Source organism: Mustela nigripes, chromosome 2 (assembly GCF_022355385.1).
Source record: "Mustela nigripes isolate SB6536 chromosome 2, MUSNIG.SB6536, whole genome shotgun sequence".
NCBI lineage: Eukaryota > Metazoa > Chordata > Mammalia > Carnivora > Mustelidae > Mustela > Mustela nigripes.
This window is the reverse complement of record NC_081558.1, coordinates 185534959-185550948: the sequence shown is the minus strand read 5'-3', so window position 1 is coordinate 185550948 and position 15990 is coordinate 185534959. Positions and strand designations below refer to the sequence as shown.

The 15990-nt window shown below is 36.0% G+C and overlaps 1 pseudogene; it reads right to left on the bottom strand.

The window, feature by feature from the left end:
• Nucleotides 1–734: 734 nt before the first annotated feature.
• LOC132010609 (ubiquitin carboxyl-terminal hydrolase 46-like) lies at nt 735–15617 on the bottom strand (annotated as a pseudogene).
• Nucleotides 15618–15990: the final 373 nt, after the last annotated feature.

Here is a 15990-nt window from a genome sequence, read left to right as displayed (position 1 = left end):
CTAAAGCTTCCTCCTCTTGGCTTTGCCTGCCCTGAGCTTCCTACCTTCTTAATCCCAGGGTTTCTAAAGGTGAGGTGAGGACAGCCCAGGGCAGGCGCTAGCCACCAGAAACAGCTTCTCTTCACCCTTTTCCACATGGAGGGTGGTTTTAGTATTGAAGTTACTCATTTTTAAACGTTTTCACTTGCACAAACTTAAAGCTGTAGTTGCAGCCCTAAAAGGTGAACATTTGCCCAATTCTTCTGTCCTTTTCTCAGAAAAGAGGCAGAACAGCTAAAATTGGGTAGGAGTGCTTCCAGGGACAAGTTAAAGGAATGCATTGAAATGCCATCCGGAAAGGTATTTAGGGCGTCAATTCTGCAGAGACACAAAACAGACTGTAGACATTTGCAGGAAATGTCACTCTGATTCAGCCAACACAGCCAGTGGTGGAGCATTCACCCGATCCTAAAATTAGCAACTGTTACTCATATAAATCTTACTACAATCTGATTGCAGATAACTCTACCTCAGACTAAAATAAAACCACAAATACTGCTGCATGTAAAAAACAAACAAACAAACAAACAAACACCAAAGGGAGAGAAAGTCTAACACAGCCAGGCCATCCAACGTGGCGTCCTACCCCTGGACCCCTGGAGGGCTGCTGGGGAGGAAAGTCTGTAGGGGAACCATGTAAGAGTGCTTTGAATGTTTGTTTCCCCCCATTTGATTTAGTCCTGCAGTTCTTTAAGTTATTCTCTTGACTGATAGAATAAAATATATCCAGGGGACGCCTGGGTGGCTCAGTTGGTTAAGCGGCTGCCTTCGGCTCAGGTCATGATCCCAGCGTCCTGGGATTGAGTCCCACATCGGGCTCCTTGCTCAGTGGGGAGCCTGCCTCTCCCTCTGCCTCTGCTGCCACTCTGCCTGCCTGTGCGCTTGAGCTCTTTCTCTCTCTGGCAAATAAAGAAATAAAATCTTAAAAAAAAAAAAAAAAGGAATAAAATATATCCAGAATGGGGCGCCTGGGTGGCTAAGTGGGTTAAAGCCTCTGCTTTCAGCTCAGGTCATAATCCCATGATCCCAGCGTCCTGGGATCAAGCCCCGCATCAGGCTCTCTGCTCAGCAGGGAGCCTGCTTCCTCCTCTCTCTCTGCCTGCCTCTCTGCCTACTTGTGATCTCTGTCAAATAAAAAAATAAAATCTTAAAATATATATATATATATATATATATATATATATATATCCAAATTCTAAATTTTTTGATACATCTGATGCCAGGCCATAGAGTTCCTCAATAACTTGGGCATCTCATTTCTCTACAATGTCATCATCAAACCAAAGCTCAAAGCCACGACTCTTCACAATAGTAATACAATGCCGGGGATTAGGACCACTGCCACAGTGAACCACCTCAGCCACCAAGTCGTACATGCGGTCCATTTGCACGACATCGCTGGAAGTGCTGAAGAGGGAGAGTTCCAGGGCGAAGACCACCTGGTGAGACAGCTTGGTGTACCTGTGGAGCTGCTCCATGTACTTGAACCGCTTCAGGTGCGGGGCCAAAATCATGGGCAGCTTTTTCACTCTCATACTTTTCTGGGCCTCCTGCTTCCTCCAGCACATTTGACAGTAACAGGTCTGTTCACTACACAGTGTTTCTGCATTGCTGAAGTCTCTCAGACAGTGGGTAATAGATGTATTCTGCTCCACGTCAACAGAAATCTTCTTTTAGGCAATGTTTAGATAGTCGTTAGTCCCAAGGTTGCAGCAATCCCACTCCACTATCTTTATAAAATGGAAACAGGACTGTCCGTGGTGGAGCGCTGGTGGGGAGGTGGCCTGGGATCCCGCTTGCAGTTTGGCCTGACAGGAAGGCCGGGGGCAGGTTTGTTTTTTGTATAATCCAGGATGCACATATTTACTGGGCCCTTCGGTGTTGAGGAGGTACCCAAAGAGCAAAATAGTCCAGCAGCAAAGCTGGATGCTTTCTCTGGCCTCTCCGGTTGTAATTCCTACACCCTTCCTCTGAGCTTCCAAAACTTCTTTCCTCTTCCAAACTTATTCATTCCATGAAACAACCTGAGGATTGAGACAAGTATTCAATGATGGCAAATCTTTCACTGTCCAGGAGTTCAGTACAAACTCCTGAAACTGTTCCAAAAAATAGAAATGGAAGGAAAACTTCCAAACTCATTTTATGAGGCCAGCATCACCTTGATGCCAAAACCAGACAAGGATCCCACCAAAAAAGAGAGCTATAGACCAATATCCTTGATGAACACAGATGCAAAAATACTCAACAAAATACTAGCCAATAGGATTCAACAGTACATTAAAAAGATTATTCACCACGACCAAGTGGGATTTATTCCAGGGCTGCAAGGTTGGTTCAACATCCGCAAATCAGTCAATGTGATACAGCACATCAATAAAAGAAAGAACAAGAACCATATGATACTCTCAATAGATGCTGAAAAAGCATTTGACAAAGTACAGCATCCCTTCCTGATCAAAATTCTTCAAAGTGTAGGGATAGAGGGCACATACCTCAATATCATCAAAGCCATCTATGAAAAACCCACCGCAAATATCATTGTCAATGGAGAAAAACTGAAAGCTTTTCCGCTAAGGTCAGGAACACGGCAGGGATGTCCATTATCACCACTGCTATTCAACATAGTACTAGAGGTCCTAGCCTCAGCAATCAGACAACAAAAGGAAATTAAAGGCATCCAAATCGGCAAAGAAGAAGTCAAATTATCACTCTTCGCAGATGATATGATACTATATGTAGAAAACCCAAAAGATTCCACTCCAAAACTGCTAGAACTTGTACAGGAATTCAGTAAAGTGTCAGGATATAAAATCAATGCACAGAAATCAGTTGCATTTCTCTACACCAACAGCAAGACAGAAGAAAGGAGTCAATCCCATTTACAATTGCACCCCAAACCATAAGATATCTAGGAATAAACCTAACCAAAGAGGCACAGAATCTATACTCAGAAAACTATAAAGTACTCATGAAAGAAATTGAGGAAGACACAAAGAAATGGAAAAATGTTCCATGCTCCTGGATTGGAAGAATAAATATTGTGAAAATGTCTATGCTACCCAAACTCGTAGAATTAAATGAGGAAATGAATTGTTTGAGTAAATGAGTAAATGAAAGTAAATTCAATTGTTCAACTGAATCCCATGAGGAAATAAAAGCACATTTGAATCTCCCACATTTTGTATTTCGATAACAAAAATTGAAGCTTAATGAATAACTTCATATAATTTTGTTCTCATCAATGTATTAGTAAAATAAACAGAGTCCTAGTTTGATGATTAAAGATGGCATTCCTCTGATGAGAGTAAGTGCTACCGTTCAGTATTTTATTCTGAACTATTTACTGTTTATTAGTGGTTTGTAATTGTGGAGTGAAAATACACAGAGAATCCCCGGGCAAGGAGCAGTCATAATTCCCATATTTCAGAATAATTTATTAAACCATTATGTATTACTTTAGTGCTGCATGACAATAAAATGAAAAATATTAAATACCGTAAATACAATAGAATGCTGTAGCTTTCCATTCATTTCCATGTATTACCGATATATATATATGCATATGTGTATATACACGTATGTCTGTGTGCGTATAAGAAAGATAGAAACCATAATGAGTGTAAAGAGAATTTTTCACATTTCTCACACCAAATTTTTTTTTTAAATCATTTCAGGACCTCCAAAAGTCACCAGGACAGAAGTAGATACGTAAGAAATCGGCTAGAAGAAACCGGGGAAGAGAGAGTAAGGCCTCCGAGTGAAAGCTGAGGTGAAACCTAAACGTACAGCAACTAAAGGCTGTCAGCTGACCATACTCTCCACCACAAGGTTTCTGTGTTGAGAAGGTCTGAGCAAATGTCCTGTGGCAGCTGCTACAACAACCAACCATCCTAACAAGATGAAGGGTACAACTATCATCATAAAGTATTCCCCCTTATAATATTTCAGTGACTATCATTAAAAAATCTCATGTTAGAACTGTTCTAGATTAAAGGACTAAAGAGATATAATAAAATGTACAGATGCTAGTCTTAAAACAGTATAAAAATTTTAAAAATATAAAATAAACAACAGTATATAAATAAAAAATTTGAACTAGGGGCAACTGGGTGGCTCAATCGTTAAGCATCTGACTTCAGCTCAGGTCATAATCCCAGGGTCCTGGGATCGAGCCCCACATCAGGCTCCCTGCTCCTTGCAGGAAGCCTGCTTCTCTCTCTCCCAGTCCCCCTGCTTGTGTTCCCTCTCTCACTGTGTCTCTCTCTGTCAAATAAATAAAAATCTTTAAAAAATTTTTTTAAATAATAAAAAATATAAAATAAAAAAGTATAAAACTTTAAAAAAGCAGTATAAAATAAAACAGCTATAAAATATATTTTGGGGATAGTTGGTAACATCTGAATATAGACTGGATAGTAAATCATTTTTGGAAAATATTTTAAACTTTCAGATGAGCTAACAGTATTGTGGTTATATCAGAGATTTTCAAATTTATTATAGATGTATATGTGATATTTAAAGATAAAAGATGTTTTATCTTTATCTTTTATCTTTATCTTTAATAAAAGATTAAAGATAAAACACCATGATATCTTTACTTATAAATACATTCATAACAACAAAAAAGTAGCAAAAATGTCCAAATGTAGGAATTAAATAGGTTTAAGTAAGAGGCATCTGGGTGGCTCAGTGGGTTAAGCCTCTGCCTTTGGCTCAGATCATGATCCCAGGGTCCTGGGATCGAGCCCCACATCGGGCTCGCTGCTCAGCAGGGAGTCTGCTTCCTCCTCTCTCTCTGCCTGCCTCTCTGCTTACTTGTGATCTCTCTATATAAATAAATAAAATATTTTAAATAAATAAATAAATAAATATGAGCCAGTGTCTTTCTTTTCAAACATATTCTAGGGGTACCTGGGTTGCTCAGTTGTCTGAGCATCTGACTCTCAGTTTTGGCTCAGGTCATGATCTCTGGGTCCTGAGATGGAGCCCCCAGGTGGGGCTCTGTGCTGAGCACATAGCCTGCTTGGGATTCTCTCTCTTCCTCTTACTCTGCCCCACCTCCCCTCTGCATGCTCATGGGCCCTCTGTCTCTAAAACAAAACAAAACAAATTCTAAGCAAAAGAAGAGATATAATAACTAATGTAACAAAATGTTATTACTCAGGACGCCTGGGTTGCTCAGTTGCTTAAATGGCTACCTCTGGCTCAGGTCATGATCCCAGGGTCCTGGGATTAAGTTCTGCAGGAAGCCTACTTCTCTTTCTGCCTGTTGCTCCCTGTGCTTTTGCACTCTCTCTCTTTCTCTCTCTGCCAAATATATAAATAAAATCTATTTTTAAAATGTCATTATTCTACATTCATGGTAAATTACGAATAAAGATATAAATAAATTTTATTTCATCTATAAATGAAAACTGTTTTTTTTTTCTTAATTTTCTAACAGAAATTCACTTTATTGTAACTACTTTCAGAATCACACATGGAGCACCAGCGTGGCTCAAGTCCATTAAGCAAATGACTCTTGATTTCAATGATCTCAGGGTTGTGAGATTGAGTCTGCATGGGGCTCTGTGCTGAGCATTGGGCCTGATTAAGATTCTCTCTTCTTCTCCCTCTGCTCCTCTCCACTGCCCAGAAGCACACGTGATCAAAAAAAGAAAGAAAGAGAGAAAGAAAGACAGAAAGAAAGCCACACTACAATGAGATGTACTTTTAATATGCATCACTCAGATGCCAAAGGCTCCATTTCTACAATTTTTTATATAAAGGAATATTTGTTGTGAAATTTATTTCAAAATGCTGATTTTGCTTTAGTTAGAGAATCTTTAAGAAACAAATAGTATTACTGGTATGTGACTAGTGAACAGATTGGCAGGTCTTAAAACTCCCAACTACATACTACATCTCTCATTTTCTGTGGTTATCTCTCAAGGCTCAACATTACCCTACGTAGCATATGAACACAGATGGTGTCTACAACTCTCGTGGCAAAGCACTGCATAATGTGTAGAATTTCCAAATCACTTTGTTGTATAACTGAAACTAATACAGCATTATATGTCAACTCTACTTCAGTAGTAGTTATCTTCAAAAGTAATCAGATCATGAGATTAAGGTAGACTACCTACAAAGTTTATATGTTGAACAGTGAGAGAATTACTCTAGTCATCTAGATACTCTATTCATCTAGATACAAAAGGCACTGAGAAGGATGCCATTTTTTTTGAAAGATTTATTTATTTATTTATTCATTTGACAAACAGAGATCACAAGTAGGCAGAGAGAGGGGGGGAAGCAGGCTCCCTGCTGAGCAGAGAGCCCAATGAGGGGCTCGATCCCAGGACACTGGGATCATGACCTGAGTCAAAAGCAGAGGCTTTAACCCACTGAGCCACCCAGGCGCCCCAAGAGTGTGTTCCCTCTCTCACTGTGTCTCTCTCTGTCAAATAAATAAAAATCTTTAAAAAATTTTTTTAAAATTTTTTTTGCCATTTTTGCCAAAAGCTAATACTGTGGTTACAAAGAATGACTTTACATAAAGAGATTTAAGGGGTACCTGGGTGGATCAGTGGGTTAAGCCTCTGCCTTCGGCTCAGTCATGATCTCAGGGTCCTGGGATCAAGCCCCAAATTGGGCTCTCTGCTCAGCAGGAAGCCTGCTTTCCCCCTCTCTCTTCCTACTTGTAATCTCTCTCTCTGTCAAATAAATAAATTCTTTAAAACAAAGCAAAACAAAACAAAAAACAAAGATTTAAGTGTGTGCCATATTTATCATCACTTTAGTCCTCCAAATTAACACTTTCAGTAAGGTCTAACTTCATACACACGATAGAGATCACTGAAGAATGATAATCTAGTTTAAAAAGGATGAAATTCTCTTGGGGCGCCTGGGTGGCTCAGTGGGTTAAGCCTCTGCTTTCGGCTCGGGTCATGATCCCAGAGTCCTGGGATTGAGCCCCACCTAGGGCTCTCTGCTCCATGGGGAGCCTGTTTCCTCCTCTCTCTCTGCCTGTCTCTCTGCCTACTTGTGATCTCTGTCAAATAAATAAATAAAGATCTTTAAAAAAAAAAAAAAAAGGATAAAATTCTCTGAGATTCTACAGCAACATAAATGCAGCCAATAATTAAAAACGCATTTATTCTTCATGTGCTTTTAACATTAGCTGCTTATACATATGACAGAGAAAGGAATCTTATTCATGTACATTACACAGTATGATGAAGCTAAATTATCAACCCAGCATCCTATGCATTTGAATTTTCCTTTCTAGATAACACGATGGATTTTTAATAGTGCCTTAGTAGCTATGTTTCAAGCTCTGCAGAAGTCCTAAATACCATTTCAATTGATGAAGAAGTATCAGTGTCTTGGTAATACAAAATATCTATTCTCATATCATCTTAGTGATTATTCTATGCTATGTTAAATTCTACTTTTCTGAGTGGGATCCATATCCCATCTGCAGTGCAATCTAGCAATCAAATACTCCAAGTACTTCAGTTCTTAGGAAACATTAATATTTTTCCCTCTGCTGGCAGAAACAATTACCAACACAATGTATTTATTCAATTATTATTTTTCACTCAGTCGTACATACGTTCACTCAACATTTCAATATTACACAAGATTCTAAGGATATAAAAGTAAATAGTCAAGGCACTCTCCCTAAAGGAATTATGTAAAGGGAGACAAAACTATTAATTTTAATGCAAAATGTAAGCCCTATCCTAGAAGTAAGCTGAATCTCTCTCCTATTGCATTTCCCCAGGTATAGGACCATCTCTACATGTAGAAAAATTCAGTTCTTCTAGATTCAAATTTATTAGAGTCTATGGCATTTGTTATTGTTGTCTCCAAGTCATTGCACCAAAACTGTGTTTAAGGATGAGTGGCCCCTATTACAAAAACAACAGTCAAAACACACATCTCCGTCCCTACTCCCTCTAATTATGATTCCATTGATTTTATACAGGTTCCCTGTTCGTGTTCTGTCTCTTCTTGGGGGCACGGCAATCGTGGTAATTTTCCATACACCTTCATTTGTTATATAATATTTTCGGTGTGGAAGGTAGTTCGCACTCATCCTCTCGCTGTCACAGTCCTCCTCCTGCCCCACATTCTCTTCTAACCAAGGTTATCTTCTCTGATAATGTTTGCCTTATGTGTGTCCATATTCAAGGCAGCTAAAAATTTATGCAATACAGTAATGTCTACTGTAAACAGACAAAGAAGTTAAGGAAGGCAAGGACATCAAAGTTCTTTTATAATAATGTAAGGGTAGGGTGACATATGATTGGATCACCAACCATTTGCCAACATGCACATAGAGTTATGATAGCAGAAAAGCACAGACAACTAATATTTTCAATGAAATTCAAAAAATTTGTCCTATGAGCTAAGGATGAGTATACCAGATTGTACATCAAAGAAAAGACAGTTCCAGAAGATAATATGACTCTTTTTTTGTAAAGTAAGACAGAATGTGTTGTGTATTGGGAATGGCACATAATTTATTATTGTTGGATTACAAGGTTTGTTGAAGAGAGTTTCAGAAATTAACCCAGACAGGTAGCAAGTACCCGCTAATAGAGGACTTTATACTATACAAAGTCTGAATTTTAAGTTATATATGAAAATATACAATAAATAACTTTAAGCAGAAAACTTACATGATTTAAATTTGAATTTAGAAAGATCATCCTTTCTCAACTGTAAGGATGAATAGTCAAGAGTAGTTCAGAATCTATGAAGATAGAATTACCTAGCGTTGAGGTTAACAAAACCTAGAAAAATATGATTTATTTCCTTTGTCTTCTTATGGTGTACCTGTTAGATAGAAATAAGTGGATATATGATTATATGTGTTTCAATAGGAAATATTATCCATAGCAAAAACATTTTTTTTTCATTTGTTTGTTTGGTAGTAATTTCCCAGTAAATCTAACACCCTGACCTTAGACCTTATCTATAGTACACCATCCAGCGAGTCCCTGCATTCTTTACCTGACAGACATCTAACCAGCACCAATCTGCCAGCAAAGACCAGGCTAATGATTGATGAAATGTCCCCTAATTATTCTAAAAGCTTTCAAGTCTTTCAAGTATATCCTTGAAGTTTCATTTAATGAGTGTAAGAGATCAAGTATAACATAGGTCAAAATACTTTCAAAGCCACAGTTGTTGTTTTTTAGCTGTCTATTTATTTAGATGTCTATTTATTTAGCTTCTCAATGACTACTTCACTTACCTATCTAGTTTGCTTTACACTCCCTAATTTCACAACATATGGAAAACCAACAACAAGACAAGTATAAAGGCAACTACAAAGCCTAAGTGAAAACTGGTTTAAGGGAAAGGAAGTGTTATGGGATGAGAGACAGAGTAAACAAATGTGCAAGAACTAAAGGCCAACAAGGTGGCTAGAATTAACCTGTATTTGAAGCTCAGCTCCTTGTTGACCAAAGAGAAAGGAAAATACTATCAGTTATAAAAATACTCATTTTCAACAGAATACATTTGAACTTTTAAAAGAACAAAAACTTCTCCTAATGCATGGTTCTAACAATGATTTCTCAGAGGCAACTAGAGTCAGAAAATGCTCTACTCATTTATTGGCTTTAAATAAATAACTGGCTTTATTTTCACCTCTTAACCTTCAAAAAAGTAGTGCATGGCCAATTAATTCTCAGAGAAGGTCATTTACATGTTAAAGGGTAAACATTTAGATTACAACAGTTAGGCAATTCTTTGCCTAAGTTTGCAAGACAAGATAGAAATCTTAAGTTTTACTTGGATAACGTGTCTATATTTAACAGAACAAGTACTATTTCAGTAAGATATTATCTATGAAGATAAATTAATCCATCTTTAAAATGTTTATTATAAAAATACTATTTTTCCAGGTTAATTTTAAATTATTTATTGTATGAATAAATCTGAACCCTCAAAAACTTTCTCAAGCATTTGTTACTATCAAAAGGTGAGGGGCAAGAAAGCATTTTTTCTCATCACACACGAGAAAATACTGTACCATAAAAAAAAAAAAAATGAATAAGTAAAAGGAAAACTGGTTCAAATGGGTGCAAATGAGAGTAACAGTTTTATATATTCTCTTCATACAAATGATCTCTTTTTGATCTTGCATTATAATAATAATATTGCTAATAGAAAAGACAAATTTTATTGAGGAATCACAAAACAAACACAAACAATATAATAGCATGGGAAGCAATAAATGTTAGGATTCTAAGTAAAGAAAAATCAATGATAAGTTCTCCACTTTGAATGATATATATAAGTGATAGATGAATAATAAATTTATAGATATAGAAAAAATTACAGATATATAGATAAATAGGCAAATAAAGATGTAAATGGATAAATTTTAAAGGAATTTGAAGAAGATTCTGGGAAAATGGCACTTTAAATTAGCGTCCCTCTGCTAAATCAAAACGATCGCCTCATCTGAGCCAAGCTAAGGGCACCTTTGGAAGGCAGGTGGTGCAAGACTGTATGAATGAAGCTTCAAGTTTCTGTTTTGAGTTCTGAAGGAAAGAAATGTTCCTGAATTCCTTTCTGGCCAGGAGGAGATGCTGAGGAACATTGTAAATGGATCCTGAGGAGTAGGTAGATCCCCAATCTAAAATGACACCATAGAGGAAAGTTACATAAACTTACATACTTGGTATTTTTCATGAAGATACAGCTCAGAAATTTTAAGAGACCAAGATAAAGTTAACCAAAGCTGGAATGAATGTATCATTTTTGTCTAGTCTTACATTACTGAAGAGACCTTAAAAGTAAAACAACATTATCACTAATACTAAAAGTAGGAAAGTGGCAGTAGGGAATAAGATAAGGGTTTTCTGCCATCTTAAATGATACTGACAATAGGCTTGTTAATATCTGCTAGTCTCAATAGGAAGAAAATTCTACTATTTGTGTCATGATTTAAGTAGCCCAGAACTGGGTCAGGCCACAGGCCATGAAATTTGCAAGAAATGTAACATGCAAAATACATTGCTAATAAGTTTTGGGAAAAAAGACCAGAAAAGAACAGGAAACTTGTACCATTAGATAGCATTCAAATTAAACTTTATGTAAATTACCAAAATTAAGAGTTTATTAAATGGAAAAAATCAGTTGACAAATTGGAGATTGAAATACAAATTAAAAGTCTGGAACACTAAGTTTAAGAAATATATTAAAGCAATACTTCAGACAAACTCATCAAAAAGACAGAGAGAGAGAGAGAGGATCCAAATAAACTCAGAAATGAAAGAAAAGAACTAACAATGTAACACCACAAAAAAAAAGGGGGGGGGGAATCCTGCCATTTGCAATCATGCATGGATCGACCTAGACCCTAGCTGAAATAAGAGAGAAAGATAAAAACCATATGATTTCACTCATATGTGGGACTTAAAAAACAAAACAAATGAATAAAGAAAAAAGAGACAATAAAACAGACTTTTATATATAGAGAACAAACTGATGGTTACCAGAGAGGAGGTGGATGGGGGAATGGGTGATACAGGTGATGGCGATTAAAGAGTACACTTATTCTGATGAGCACTGAGTAATGTACAGAGTTGTTAAATCACTATATTGTATACTTGAAACTAATATAACACTATATGTCAATTATATAGGAATGAAAATAAATAAGTAAATAAATAAATTTTTTAAAAAGGAAATGCGTACGTAATTTTGTTAGGGACGGCTGAACTGCTCACTGTAATGGGTTCTATCATCTGCATTTCCACCAGTAATTAAGGAAGATGCCACTCAGTCTTGCCAGTAGAATGTGTTGCCAAACTTTAAATTGTTTGCCAACCCAAGAAAAGAGAAAAAGTATCTCACTGTAGTTTTATTTTTCTCTTATTTTGAGTAAAATTCAATTTCATATAAAAGAAGAGAAATATATTAATAGAAGAAAAAAGACAGAAAGTCTATGAAAATGGAGTCAAAATGTAGAATGATAAGCCTCACTGTCTACAAATTATTCCTCAATCTGATAACAAAACAGTATCCAAGTCCAGATTATACCCAATTTCAGTAGACCCCATGTTATGATTCTCCTATTATACTGGAGTTTGATTATATTTAATACTACTTAAAAAGATGTATCATTTAAAATTCAAAAAAGAAAGAAAAACAAAATAACCAAATAGAAATCATAAATTGTAACTCAGAGGATAGCTAGAGGAGATAAAGCATAGGTAAATAAGAGGTTCTAAAGAATACAAAGAAAAATATGGAGGAAAGAGATATAGAGACCTGGTCCTATAGATTGCAAAAACTCAGAGTTCTAGTTGTGATTGACTTAAAGAAAGAAAGAAAAAAAAAGATAAACCCTGATAAAATTCCAGAACTGTAGGCTAACCGAGAATGCATTACAAATAAAAAGAATCTGCTATGGACAAAGAATAAAAAATTCCACCCACACACTCTGTCTGAGAAAACAATAAAAAAATGATCCTGATAAAATAGCAAAATGAATAAGCTCAGAAATTTTAAGAGACCAAGATAAAGAAGAAATAAAAGAATGGGGAAAAATGTACTCCTCTTTATAACTTAGAGTTAAATTTAAAAGGATAAAATCAGATCTCTGCATATTTAACAGAAGTACTGAAAAACCTTTTCAATGGATGAGACATGTGACAATAAAAATGCGTCTGCTAATTTAGAAAAAAAAGGTACTAAATCTAGGACAGCAAAACTTAGGGAAAAGAAAAAGAAAATAATCCAGCATTCTTAACTGGTGGAGAAGAGATAACACAGAAAAATCATACATGCAAATATTGTGAAGGTCTTATAAGGGGAGAGGAAGGAAAGCAGATGGGAAAGAGTTGAGAAAGAAAGTCTACTGCTGGAACCAATGGTTGCAACTTCATTTTCATATAAGAGTAAGGAATACTAGGTTTCATTATGAACATTGGAAAACAGCTACTGACAATAGGAAAAGATAGAGGAAAATTCCCAAATTAACACGGGCGGCATAAAAGGAAGGGTTACAACATTATTAGATCTTATAAAATAAGGAGAAGAAAAAGACAACAACGAAGTTAAATGAAACATAAATATAAATTTAAGTTAGAAAAAATACCAAGTATGTAAGTTATTAGGCTGAATTCTCCACTAAAAGTTGAAAAAAATCAGATTTTTTTAAAGTCTGAAAATGAATGGATTAGACAAGGGGATATTAAGTAAACATAATACAAAGCAGGTATTAAAATACTGATACCAGAGGGGGTAACTGGGAGATGGACCTTAAGGAGGGGATGTGATGACAGGAGCACTAGGTATTATATAAGACTGATGAATCACAGATCTATATACCTCTGAAACCAATAATATATTCTGTGTTAATTAACTGAATTGAAATAAATAGTAAATAATAGTGATACCAGGCAATACGGAATTTAACATCAATTAACAAAAATACGCAAATTTGAGGGTATGGACATTCTACTAATTATAAAATAATCAGTATTAAAGAGATGCTTATATGAAAGTAGTCTCAGTTATCTATACATATATGTTGTGTTTTTTGTGGATTAAGATAATTTTTAAGACCAGGATTATAGCTTCACTAAATATTGAGCACATTCACTGGGACACTTCACTTTATCAGTCTGGTGAAATACATTTAAGGAATACAAACAAATACATACAATACAAATAAAAATGGAAACTGAAAAATCAAAAAAGAAATATTAATAAAACATAATAGAAACATACATATATATGTATGAATATCTCTCATTGATAGTCAAGACGGATGGAAGGAAAAACCACACAAAGCACAGAGAGAAAAATGGAAGAATCTATCAATGTGCATTATTCTTGGGTGATCAGGAATGTACTGATTGGAGAGAAGAGAAAGGGCAAGCATGTAATGGAAAATAAACTTCTTCAAAACTCATTGGTCATATGATACAATCCCACTCTTGTAAAATGATGTGCATGTGAATATGCAGAAAGAAAATTGTAAAGTCTATCCTGTTAAACATCAAGACTTTCTATCTGCATTGGGAAAGCAGAAGAATATCCGTAAGATTTAGAAAAAGACATTGGGGGTTGGAGAGGACAGGAGAGAACTTTTTGTTATGATGTTTTTATACCATTTAACTCTCTTTCATATGTGTTGCTTTTGCAATTTTAAAATAAAACCCCCTTAAAGCAAATAAATGAGTATGTATCACAACATATGCAATAGGGATGCCTGGGTGGCTCAGTCTTTAAGCGTCTGCCTTCCACTCAGATCATGATCCCAGCATCCAGGGATGGAGCCCCACATGGGGCTCCCTGCTCCGCAGAAAGGCTGCTTCTCCCTCTCCTGCTTTCCCTGTTTGTATTCCCTCTCTCAGTCTCTCTTTGTGTCAAATAAATAAAATCTTAAAAAAAAAGAATATATGCAATAAAAACCTATAGCCTTTGAGATGCTTTGAACCATATATCACCACTTTCAAAATGATCTTGACAGAACTACAAACATTTAAATAGACAAGAATGGCTCTTTTAAATACTGCCTTATAGTTTAGGAAGTCATCATTTAACCATGAGCTTGTTTTAAAAGTCCCTCACAATAAATAAATGTTTCTAAAAGTCCCCCAGAAATAAAAATAGAAGTCCCCCATAACAAACAAATGCACCTAACATTACTGGCAAACAAGCTGTTTATACATCTGGGACAACATATATAATTTTGTTGATATAAAAAACAATGCTTACTTTTCTTAACTCCAAATGAGCAGTTTAAAATGCCAGCAAACATCCAAACTAGTGAATGTGACTCTGATATATTCCTTTTCAGGAAAATATAGACAGTTCAATCTTGTATATGGTTCTAACAATCAGTATTTCAGAAGAATAAAAGACATTTCTGGAACATCCCTGTAGAATCTTCTTATTGCCCTTGTCCCACTTGTTGAGGGACCTATATGTTCCAGTTTCTTGCAGAAGATTTCTGTGCATGCATTTGTTGTACACATATAGCTATAGACCATATAGGGAGAGGTGTTTTGAAATTGCCAGAGAAGTTAAATTCTTTCCTGTAAATAAAATTTTTCTTTGTATTTTTGGAGAAGTATCTTATGTGACAGCTGAAAGTTATTTTTGAACTCCCATAAAGAGCTTCTCACTAGGGAGATATCTGATCTGACACCTAAGGGCAGGTGACAAGCTAAACACTCTTCTGCCCAAGTCAAAATCCTTGGAGGAACTGGCTCGCATTGGTAATGCATCTCACCACCTGTTAGCATGATATTTATGTTTAGTGGGAAAGAGGCTGTGTCTATATTGAGGCAAAATGCTGGTCATCTCAGCTAATGAAAAGTAAAGTATGGAGCCGAAAGAGTAGAGCTCTAGAAACCAAAGACCTGGCAAGACCAGTAAGACCCTGTGGCTTTGGCACAGCCATTTAGCCTGCTCGGACCTTACTTCCTTTACTATTAGAACTGTTTTGCAATTTACTCACTGACCTTTGCTTATAAGAAAAGTTGGGTCCCTAAGGATGTTAATGTCAGTACCAAAGCAATCAATTTAGGAAATGCTGCTGATCCAATGAACGTCATGGTACGAAACACTGTGTGAAATCATGCATTAGATAAACCAGTGTAAATGGCTGAATTCCTTCCAGATACACAAAACTGTTTAACTCCGGACAGTTTTGTTTTTATTTGTTTGCTCAGTTTTTGAAACTTCATGCAATACAATTTGGGAAATGATGTGCTAAGTGATATTTGACGTCCCTTCTAGGTATAAAAATATATAATTTATTAAATAAATCATTCTAAGTAGAAAAGTTATAACACCTGTGCTTTTGCATCACAAAGTTGGCACAATTTTTTTACATTTAGCTGTGTTCTGGCATAACCTATACTAAACAACAAGAACACTTTCTCCCTTGTAACATAAACAATAACAACAACAAAAGAACAGTTTATT